The 9,762-nt window shown below is 34.9% G+C and overlaps 1 pseudogene; it reads right to left on the minus strand.

Annotated features, from left to right (window-relative positions):
* Nucleotides 1–7,306: 7,306 nt before the first annotated feature.
* Nucleotides 7,307–7,387, minus strand: LOC123569929 (small nucleolar RNA U3; annotated as a pseudogene).
* Between the last annotated feature and the right edge of the window lie 2,375 nt (nt 7,388–9,762).

Genomic DNA, 9,762 nt, shown 5'->3' on the forward strand with positions numbered 1-9,762 from the left:
TTTGTGCCACGTGTATGTCCATAGTGAGATAATTTTTATGTATGGTCTGAAACTGACGAGAAAGATATGCGAGCAAATATATAGTTAGAATCTATTAGCCCATGAACGATAAAAGGCATGAATGCAACATGCTAGAGAGTGCAAGTAGAGGAGAAGAAAACAATAGCATTAAGGACATGATTCTTACAACATGAGCATTTGAGAAAAGGCAGAGTAAAACCTTCTGTGGAAAAAACAAAAAGTGTCTGATCCTCAAGTGTAAAATGAGAAAATTACAGTATTATAGTAGTTAAGTAAATAACTAAGCAAATGGTATATTCAGTGCCTCAAAATGATATTGAAATATCAAATATAATAGGGGAAATAAAAGGGCCATTGCTTTTTATTATAAAATAAGATTTATATAAGTGATGCAGAGCAAAAGTATGGGTGGGTATAGAAGTAGGAAATTAAGACTAGAGGACTGTGATTCATAAAATATTTCAATAAAATTGGCTCTAAAGAGAAGTTGAATAACAGAATGGTGTAATAAATGGGATTTGGCTGTTTTGTTATTGTTTTGAAAACGATTTGATGCTAATAAGGAGCAAACAGAGACAAAGAAGTTGAAAATGTAAGAGACTACAAGGGAAATTAATGGATATCACTAAGCAAATCAAGGAGATAAAATGCAAAGCACAGAGAAAGGAGCTTAGAGTGGACGGACGTGTGCAGAAATGAGGAAAAGCACCTTCCAGGGAAGAAAGACAGGTTAACCTATAGGTCTAATGAAAGACTAATGTGAAGTAGAAGTAATTGGCTAAGTTGCGGAGGTGAGGATGTCCAAGAAGGCTTTATATTTTCCCTCAGCTTGACCGATCTTTAGGCAGATTTCTTCCTATGTGCCCTGGACCTCCATTTTCTCTGGGCATTTACTCGAGAAAACTTTTTATTCTAAATTCTTTCTCTTACCTCTTTGGGACTGAAGGCTTCTCCAAGCCTCTTGCCAGTTTTACATACTAGGAAAGTCTTTCTCAAGAACCTGGGAGCCACCACTTTGCCCCAGTCTCTCATTCTCCGTGAAAAGGTAGGAGCCTAGCTTCAGGGAACACCATTTAGCAAATCAGATGGCCCAATCACATTCACGAATCTCATGCCTGATGTTCTTCAGTATTTTCCTCTACCTCATCCCAATGCTTAGCGACCTTCATGCCTTTTGTTTCTGCAGAGTTAACTTCAATTCTCTCCTCTATTTTAACAGGCTTAAATCAAGTTTTCCTAGCCTGTTTAACTCTCTCTGACCTGTTTTTTCTTTGACAGTTTAATCAGGAAACTAGAAGATGCAGATAAAAAAACTGACTGAGACTACCTTCGTGGAATATTAGAAAAAAAATACTCCTAAGGAAACAAAGAAATCTAAGTGATGAAAACAATTGGAGTTATACAGATTTATTATAGCACTTATGTCTACAGTTTTATCATACATTAAACATTATAATATCTATCACAGATATGAAGAAGTCAGGTAGCTGGATTTATCTAGGATTGGTAAGTTGCATTTCAGAGGAGACAAAATAAAAATAGTAAATAAATTAGAGAGTTTTAACAAGATAACGGTTAAAGTAATGGGCCCTGGTAATTCTGTCGAAGGAATGAAAATAGGAAAGCTATGTTAGTGAGAGAGATATTAAAGCAAATACATCTGTATTGGATCTCGGAATACTGGAATCTTCTGCAACTGAAGTAATTGAGTAAGAATGCTGGTAAGATAGAAGGTTTGTTCCTCCCAAGTCTAAAAATGCTATGATTTTTTTTTTTTAGAAAAACTCTTAAATCTGGTTGCTATTTTCAAACCCTTCATGACTCCTTAACTCTCTATGCTGTTGAGCTGTGTTTTTTATGGTTTATTTTGTTGTGTGTGTTTTTGATTACTAAACAAGATGTTCTATGACTCAAGCAGTTTTACTCCTAGTTAATTGTTCCCTTGGACAATTTCATTGCTGCCCTAATCCTGTTTATTGCAATATCATGTACAAATTTAGCAATATCTTCTGGTAGCTCAGCACACTGCTGTCTTTCAGTTATTACTTCTTCTATTTATTTAGAGAAAAAATATATATATATATTTTTGGCTCTTGCTGGAGTTTCCTAAATCTTTGCTTGATTTTTTCTTATAGTGATGTGGTAATTTTTCTTTCTTTTTGTTTCCTTTCTTTTTTTTTAATTTTTTTTTTTTTAACTTTTTTGAGACAGAGTCCCGCTCTGTTGCCCAGGCTGGAGTGCAGTGGCATGATCTTAGCTCACTTCAACTTCTGCCTCCTAGGTTCAAGCAATTCTCGTGCTTGACCTCCCAAGTAGCTGGGACTGCAGGCATGTGCCATCATGGCCGGTAATTTTTTTGTATTTTTAGTAGAGACAGAGTTTTACCATGTTGCCCAGGTTGGTCTCAAGCTTCTGAGTTCAGGCAATCTGCCCTCCATGGCCTCTCAAAGTGCTAGGATTACAGGTATGAGCCACTGCTCCTGGTGATGCTGTGGTAATTTTTAAACAGGACACAAATAGGCAATTTTTATAAGCTTCATCAGTGCTGTCAATGGTCTTGTTACTGTTGTTTATATTTTGCTTGTTTATTTATTTGTTTTCTGTGATTTTGTAGCCAGTAGTGATGAAGAAAATTTACTTCTTCAATCCGGTAAATGTACCAAATTGTTTTTGTTTCATCCACCATTGATGTGCACGTAGGTTGATTCCACGTCTTTGCTATTGTAAGTAGCGCTGTGATGACCATATGAGTGCAAGTCTTTTTGGTGGAATGATTTGTTTTCTTTGAGGATATACCCAGTAATGAGATTGCTGGGTTGAATGGTAATTCCATTTTAAGTTATTTGAGAAATCTCCAAATTGCTTTCCACAGTGGCTGAACTAATTTGCATTCCCACCAACAGTGTATGATAAATAAAAAATTAAGCATTCCCTTTTCTCCACAGCCTGGCCAACATTCGTTGTTTATTGACTTTTTAATAGTAGCCACTCTGACTTATGTGAGATGGTATCACATCATGGTTTTAATTTGAATTTCTCTGATAATTAGTGATCATAAGCGCTTTTTCACATGTCTGTTGGCCATGTGTATGGCCATTTTGAGAAGTGTCTGTTCACGTCTTTTGCCCAAACACCATGAAATACTATGCAGCCAGAAAAATGAATAAAATGCAGCAACACAGATGCAGTTAGAGGCCATTTTCCTAAGCAAATTAACACAGGAGCAGAAAACCAAATATAGTATGATCCCACTTATAAATAGGAGCTAAACATTGAGTATTATTCATGGACATAAAGATGAGGGACTACTATAGTGGTAGGAGAAGAGAGGTGGGGTTGAAAAACTGTTGGACACTATTCCCAGTACCTGGTGATGGGATTATTTATACCACAGACCTCGATATCATGCAATATACTCAGGTACCAACTTGCACATATACGTCCTGAATCTGAAATACAAGTTAAAAAAGAGAAAAATGATTTAAGAAAATAACCTCTGACATGCAAAAAAAAAAAAAAAAAAGAAGAAGAAAGAAAATCCATAATCTAGTAAATGTAAAGAACTCAAAGTTTCAACAAGGAATACAGTCTGTCCTCCACATTTGTGGGTTCCACATCCATGAATTCAATAAACTGTGAATCAAAAATATTTGGAAAGAAATAAAAATATGACGATAAAAATAATACCATACAAATAATACAAATTTGAAAATACAACTATTTCCATAGTGTTTACCTTGTACTAATTCTTATCAGAAATCTAGAGATGATTTAAAGTATGCAGGAGGATATGCATAGGTTATACGCAAATATTACACTGTTTTGTATGAGACTTGAGCATCTGCAGATTTTATGTGTGGGGGTCATGGAAACAATCCCTTATGCCTACTGAAGAATGACTGTATTGTTGTATTTTTTCAGTGAAAATCTGCCATATACGCTTATACCAAAATAACTGTGGGATGTGGGAGTGAGCAAGCAGCAGTTTGGTTTGATAACCCAGAAGGCTGCTCTCAAAAGTCTTAGTCAATTTCACAGCAAAGACAGGACAATGACAATTATTTATTGGCAAAATTTGCAAGCTCAGATTTAGCTTTTCAAATTGAAGGCACAATATAAATCTAAGGAATTAAACACTGTCTCATAATAACTCACACATGCAAATCTCACCTCTGATCATACACCTAAACCAGGGAAAAGTGTAACATCTGGGCAAGGTAGAGTTTTTAAACCTCTAACCTCCTCAGAATAGTAAGTTTGATAAAATCTCTCAGCAATTAGAACTAGCCATTTAGTTTGCAAGGCTCAACGCAAAATAAAAATCATGGATTTTTTTATTAGTAATGTATGGTAAAATGTGACAATAAAGATACCAAAATCGTAAGCTTTTTTCTCATTTTCTACAAACTTTAAATTTGTTACATTTTTAAGTTCGCTAACTAATGTTATTCTAAGTAAAGAAAAAGTAAAATTTTACTTTATTGCCATAAAGTTTGCTGTTCGTCTTTACATTGTATAATGTCAGTTTCAAAATGCAAATATAAGAACATTTCTTTCGGTTATGGAATCAAGGAAATTACACTATTTCTATTTTGTAGCTCATGTATGCATATGTATTTTGTTATTACTAGAAGAGTGAAAATTCTGCAAGAAATTAACTCAACTGTCTTACTTTGTGCTGTATCCACTCACTACCAACACTCCACAGAAAGGCAAAGATAGGACAATAGGAAAGGATTGTCCTATCTTTGCCTTTCCTTCTCTATCATTTTCAGTGTAATTCACTGGCTAATACAGGAAAGTAACATAAGTAAGAAAGTTTATATCATTTCTTAATTGTTTGTGTTTCTTAGAACATCTTTGCCTTCTTTCTGCATTCAAAGAAAGTTGTGTTTCAAATCGAAAGTGTGTCGTCTCAGGGCTGTCGGGCTGTCAGCATTCCCATCCTCCATGTTCAGACATAGGCATAACTCTCTTACTCTGAATACTACTCATTTTGACTCTCACTGAACTCCCAAGCATTCTGGTTCCACTGGAATTATGTGCTCATGGGGCATTGAAAACATTGTAGGTAAATGGATGGTAATTAATAATGGTAGAACATCGTATTATGCTTATCTCTCTACCAACATGAATTCTCCATCACCCCTTTGGGTTTCACTTACAAAATCCAAGTTCAAAGATAAAAGTATTCAGAATTTCAAGATGACAAAACAAATAATTAAACAAATCCCAGTCCCTCTGAATGTGTGGCCACGTGCATGCCTATAAAGCCCCTTTGCTAGAGGCAGTTAATAAAAGGCTGCCTGATGAGTTAGAGACAAAGTTCCCTACTGGAGACCGCCAGTGATCAGAAGTGCATTCTCTGGTATCTTCTTTCTTTTGCTGTTCTAAAACCTGCTCAGGATCTTTGTCTTTACCTGGGAAGCTAACCCAGGTTATTTGACAACCTGAATCCTTGCCTCCATACTCTCACATAGCTTGTATCCTTCCCATCCTACAGGTCCTAACTCCATTATCACCTCCTTAGTGAGGTGCCTCAATAAAGAAACTGACTTCTCCCCTATTATCTTTATTTTTATCAAAATTGTACAATTGTTCACCACAACCCAATGTTAGAACACTTCAGTTACCCCAAAACTTTGCCTGGCAATCATGAATCTACCCTCCCACACACCCTCAACCTTATACTGCCTTTGATCTTTCTTTCCATCACTGTAAATTTGCCATTTTTGGACAATGTAAATAATTTGAATTAAACAACGTATAGTTTTTTGCATCTGACTTCTTTCACTTAGCCCAATTTTGAGGTTTATTTATGCTGCAGAATGTATCAGTTGTTGCTCTTTTTTTGAATTGTTTTATCATTTTATTTTATTTTATTTTATTTTATTTTATTTTATTTTATTTTATTTTCTAAGTCCCGGCATATGTGCAGGATATGCAGGTTTGTTGCTTAGGTAAACGAGTGCCTTGAGGTTTGCTATCACCTATCAACCCATCACCTACGTATTAAGTCCAGCATACATCAGCTCTTTTTCCTAATGTTCCTCCCCTGGTGCACTCTCTCAACAGGTCCCAGTGTGTGTTATTCCCCTCCCGGTTTCCAGGTGTTCTCATTGTTCAGCTACTGCTTATAAATAAGAACCTGTAGTGCTTGGTTTTCTGTTCCTGTGTTCGTTTGCTGAGGATAATGGCTTCCAGCTTCATCCATGTCCCTGCAAAGGACATGATCTCACTCCTTTTTATGGCTCCATAGTATTCTATCATGTAGATGTACCACATTTTCTTTAACCAGTCTGTCATTGATGGGCATTTGGGTTGATTCCATGTCTTTGCTATTGTGAATTGTGCTGCAATGAACATGTGTGCATGTATCTTTATTATAGAATGATTTATATTCCTTTGGGTATAGACCTGGTAATGGAATTGCTGGGTCACATGGTATTTCTGGTTCTAAATCTTTGAGGAATCATCACACTTTCTTCCACAATGGTTGAACTAACTGACATTCCCACCAAGAGTGTAAAAGAATTCCTATTTCTCTGCAACCTCACCAGCATCTGTTGTCTCTTGACATTTTGACTTAAACTCCTTTATTTAAAACAAAACATTTATTTAAAACAAAACGTTATTTAAAACAAAACATTTTGCACAGGAACAGTTTCAACTATTGTTTCCCTTTTGCAGCTACTTCAGGTTTTATACTTTATCTTAGCCAAAGGCTGAGAAGCAATACTTAATCTTTTTAATCCTATATGGTAAGACAGGGCTAACCATTCACAGGCATGCTTTTTACTTCTTTTCCTCTTACGCCCCCTTCCTCTTCCTGTTTCCTTTTCTGTCCTCTTCTCTCATCCTCCTTTCTTCCCCTCGATTCTCCTTTCAACTCCACTTTTTGTAAATCTTATTTCCTCCTCTCCTTTTTTCCCTTCTCCCCGCCTTTTTAAAAAGAGTACCCACCATATCATACTTGATGATATGTTTTAAGGAAAGAGAGCCTAATGAATTCCATCAACTAAAATAATGATGGAGGACCTTTCTGAAATTCAGTCTTAATTTTGTAAGCATGCTCTTTATTTTTTTTATTTTTATTTTTTATTATACTTTAAGTTCTGGGGTACATGTGCAGAACATGCAGTTTTATTACATGGGTATACACGTGCCATGTGGTTTGCTGCACCCATCAACCCATCACCTACATTAGGTATTTCTCCTAATGCTATCCCTCCGCTAGCCCCTACCCCCTGACAGGCCCCAGTGTGTGATATCCCCCTCCCTGTGTCTATGTGTTCTGGTGCTCTACACGTTCAGAGAAGCTTCTCTAGTAACAAACTACAGAAATGATCCCTGAAAGTGTAGTCTTGTCTCTTGACATTTTAACAATCGCCATTCTGACTGGCACAAAATGGTATCTCACTGTGGTTTTGATTTGCCTTGTTGTAATAATCAGTGGCATTGATCGTTTTTTCCATATGTTTGTTGGTCATATGTATATCTTTTCTTGAAAATTGTCTATCCATGTTTTCTCCTCACTTTTTAATGGGGTTGTTTCTTTCTTGTAAATTTGCGTAAGTTCCTTGTAGATTCTGGATATTACACCTTTGTCAGATAGACAGCAAAGCTTTTCTCCCATTCTATAGGTTGTCCATTCACTCTGATGATAGTTTCTTGTGCTGTGAAGAAGTTTTTTAGCTTAATTAGATCCTATTTGTCAATGTTTGCTTTTGCTGCAATTGCTTTTGGAGATTTCACCATAAAATCTTTGCCCATGCTTATGTCCTGAATGATATTGCCTAGATTTTCGTCTAGGGTTGTTACAGTTTGGGACTTTACATTTAAGTCTTTAACACATATTGAGTTAATTTTTTTGTATAGGTGCAGGGAAGGGGTTCAGTTTCAATTTTCTGCATATGGATAACCAGTTCTCCCAGCCCCATTTGTTAAATGGGAAATCTTTTCACCATTGCTTGTTTTTGTCAGGTTTGTAGAAGATCAGATGGTTGCAGATGTGTGGTTTTATTTCTGAGTTCTTTATTCTGCTTCTTTGGTCTATATGCCTGTTTTATACCAGTACCATGCTATTTTGGTTACCGTAATCTTATACTGTAGTTTAAAGTCAGGTAGTGTGATGCCAAAAAGGAACTTTGGACAATCCTGAGCAAAAGAACAAAACTGGAGGCATCAGTTGTTGCTTTTTGTTGCTGAAAAGTATATCCTTATATGGATATACCATTGTTGTTTATCCATTCATTCATTCATTTTTTTGTTTGGCATCTGGATTTTTTTCCAGTTTTTGGATATAAAAATGCTGTTATAAATACTGTGCACATACCTGTGTGAGTATGGTTTTTTACTTTCGAGTAAATTCCTAGTAGTGTAACTGTTGTGTCAAATGGTAAATTTATGTTTAACATTTAAGAACTTGCCAAAATGTTTCCCAAAGCAACAACACCATTTTATATTCTCACCAATAATATATGATAGCCCTGATTTCTCTACATCCTTGAAAACACATTATTACCTGTCTCTGATTATAGCCATGTAGCGGCATATAGTGACATCTCATTGGAGTTTTAATTTGCATTTCTCTAAAAATGTTGAATGTTTTAATGTGTTTGTTAGCTATTTTTTGGTAACATATCTATTTAAGATTTTCCTATTTTAAAACTGAGTTGTTTTCATAGTTTCAATGTTATGAAATTCTTCGTACATTCTGATTAAGTTCTTTATCAGATATTATTTGAAAATACTTTTCCCCAACGTGGCCTGTCTTTTCATTTTCTTAATGGAGTCTTTTGAATAATATTTATTTTGATAATTTCAAATTTATCATTTTTGATGGAACATGCTTTTGATGTCATATGTTAGAGTTTGTGGCCTAATTTATGGTCACAAAATATTCTCCTGTATTGTCTTGTGTATGTTTTAGGTCTATGTTTCATTATTTATTATGATATGGGTTAAAAGTATAAATTCGGCCTGTTTTAATGTGAACGCAATTTGTTTAAAAGACTATTTTCCACAGTTCATTATTTTGAAACATTTGTAGAAAAATCAATAAAAGCAATGGTTTATTTCTGGATCTCAATTCTATTACATTGATCTATATGTCTGTCTTTATGCCAGTACCACACACTACATTAATTACTATAGTTTCATAGTAAGTTTTGAAATCAAGACGTTTAAGTCCTCCAGCTTTGTTCTTCTTTCACAATATTGTTTTTTGCTATTCTAAGTGCGTTAGATTTCTATATAAATATGAGCATCAACTTGGCAGATTTTACAAGGAGACTGAGGAGACTGCTGGATTTTTGTAGGAAGGGGAAAAAATTAAAATTAAATATGAAAATTGTCATCTTGATAATATTGTGTCTTCCAATTTGGGAATATGGAACATGGAATGTTTCTCCATTCATTTAAATATTATTTAATTTCAGCAATGTTTTGTGGTTCTGATTGACTTCTGTTAAATTTATGCATTTTTCTTTCCTTTTTGGAGCTACTGTGAATGGAGTTGCTTCCCACATTTTTTTGTTTGTTTGTTTGTTTGTTTTTGCTGTTTTCTTGTTACTAGATTATAGAAATACAATTTATTTTCATACTAATTTTGAATCTTTCAGTCTTACCAAACTTGTTTTTTGGTACTAATAGTTATTTCTGGATTCCTTGATATAATATTTTCTTCATATATTATCAAGTTATCTGGGAATAAAGAAAGTTTTAATTATTTAATTTATG

This window comes from Macaca fascicularis, chromosome 17 (assembly GCF_037993035.2).
Source record: "Macaca fascicularis isolate 582-1 chromosome 17, T2T-MFA8v1.1".
In the NCBI taxonomy this organism is placed as follows: Eukaryota; Metazoa; Chordata; class Mammalia; order Primates; family Cercopithecidae; genus Macaca; species Macaca fascicularis.